General features: G+C 45.0%; 1 protein-coding gene across 3 annotated transcripts in view; it reads right to left on the bottom strand.

Moving 5' to 3' along the window:
- Positions 1-1374, bottom strand: part of LOC139536443 (phosphatase and actin regulator 3-like) — an 83748-nt gene extending 82374 nt beyond the window's left edge. The window contains exon 1 of one of the 3 annotated variants that reach the window (XM_071336982.1): positions 877-1374. The gene's annotated coding sequence lies outside the window, so the exon portion shown is untranslated. The remainder of the gene's footprint in view (positions 1-876) is intronic. The other 2 variants (XM_071336981.1, XM_071336980.1) reach the window with 2 other exon arrangements.
- Between the last annotated feature and the right edge of the window lie 620 nt (positions 1375-1994).

Below are 1994 nucleotides of genomic sequence, written 5' to 3' on the forward strand. Positions count from 1 at the left end.
GCCAGCATTACCCAGACTACTTTGCAGTTATCAGCAATATCATGCAAACACAAACAACCGACACACACTGACAGCGACAAAAACCACACACACACACACACAGACAGCGACAGAAACAACAAACAACCCACACACACTGACAGCGACAAAAACAACACACACACACACACTTTCAATGCTTTGCAGTTATCACATTATCTCCATTGACAAGCGCATTACCAGACACTGAATCAGCCTCGTGGGACTCATTTAGATCTCTCTCTCCTCTCTCTCTCTCTCTCTCTCTCTCTCTCTCTCTCTCTCTCTCTCTCTCTCTCTCTCTCTCTCTCTCTCTCTCTCTCTCTCTCTCTCTCTCTCTCTCTCTCTCTCTCTCTCTCTCTCTCTCTCTCTCTCTCTCCCCTATCTCTCTCTCTCTCTCTCTCTCTCTCTCTCTCTCTCTCTCTCTCTCTCTCTCTCTCTCTCTCTCTCTCTCTCTCTCTCTCTCTCTCTCTCTCTCTCTCTCTCTCTCTCTCTCTCTCTCTCTCTCTCTCTCTCTCTCTCTCTCTCTCTCTCTCATCTCCCTCTCTCCATCTCCCTCCTCTCTCCCTCTCCCTCTCCCTCTCCCTCTCCCCTCTCCCTCTCTCTCCCCGCTCCTTCTCCCTCTCCCTCCTCTCTCTCCCTCCTCTCTCTCCCTCCTTCTCCCTCCTTCTCCCTCTCTCTCTCTCCCTCGCTCGCTCTCTCTTCCTCCTTCTCCTTCTCCCACTCTCTCTCTCTGAGATATGATAAACACACACTGCAATGCATTCCTGGGCCCGGCCAGACTGGCTACTTAACACATCTTTACAGTCCAACCACCTAACCTAGACAAGACATTACACACAAAAAGCACTCTTATACCTGCATTTACTGTACCTTCCAATCAGTCCGATGAATAGACGAGGACAAGATCTAGTCTGTAGTCAGAGGACTGAGTTAATCCTGAACGAGGCAGTTAACCCACCGTTCCTAGGCCGTCATTGAAAATAAGAATTTGTTCTTAACTGACTTGCCTAGTTAAATAAAGATAAAAAATTTAAAAAATGAAATCCTGTACCCTCGTCACGGGAAGAGAGGAACAGAGAAGAGGAAAAGAGAGGAATGGAGAGGAGAGTGCAGTCAGAGGACTGAGTTAATCCTGTTTCCTCATCACGAGAGGAGAGGATCGGAGAGGAACAGAGAGCAGAGGGCAGTCGGAGGACTGAGTGAATCCTGTACCGTCGTCACAGGAAGAAAGGAACGGAGAGGGCAGTCAGAGGACCCTCGTCACAGAGCCAACAGGCAACGTAGTCAGCAGAATCAGTCAGTCCCAAAGACGAGGCTGTTTATTCCACCGTGTAACGCAGTCTGCTACATCATCCCCCCCTAATACAAGCCCACCGCTGCTCCAATCTGCCCCGCCCCTCTCAGCCACATGGACCAGATTGCCAGTCAACATCCCATTAGATTTAAGATGCATTAAAATAACTGAGTTTTGACATATTTTTATTTGGTAATTCACGCTGGGAGTAATATACTGTAGTTCAAGTCAATGAAACGGACAGGAAGTATTCAGGAAGTATTCAGGAAGTATTCAGGAAGTACTCACAGCCCTGGACTTGTTCCACATGTTGTTGTGTTACAGACTGAATTCAAAATGAAAACATATATTTTTTCTCACCCATCTATCAACAAAACCCCATAACGACAAAGTTAAAACATGTTTTTAGACATTTTTGCTAATTTTTTTGAAAAATGAAATACAGAAATATATAATTTCAGACAAATAGAGATATTAGAGGTATTTAAAACAACCCCCCCCCACAACATACTTTTTTATAGGTTAAACCTGAAGTATTAGCAGAACAAATCCCACACAGCTACAAGATCAATATTATTTTAGTTTTCTAGACTCTCCACTACACTACAGTATAGTATAGTACACTATAGTACACTTCAGTACACTTCAGTACACTATAGTACACTTCTGTACACCATAG

This window comes from Salvelinus alpinus, chromosome 12 (genome assembly GCF_045679555.1).
Source record: "Salvelinus alpinus chromosome 12, SLU_Salpinus.1, whole genome shotgun sequence".
NCBI lineage: Eukaryota > Metazoa > Chordata > Actinopteri > Salmoniformes > Salmonidae > Salvelinus > Salvelinus alpinus.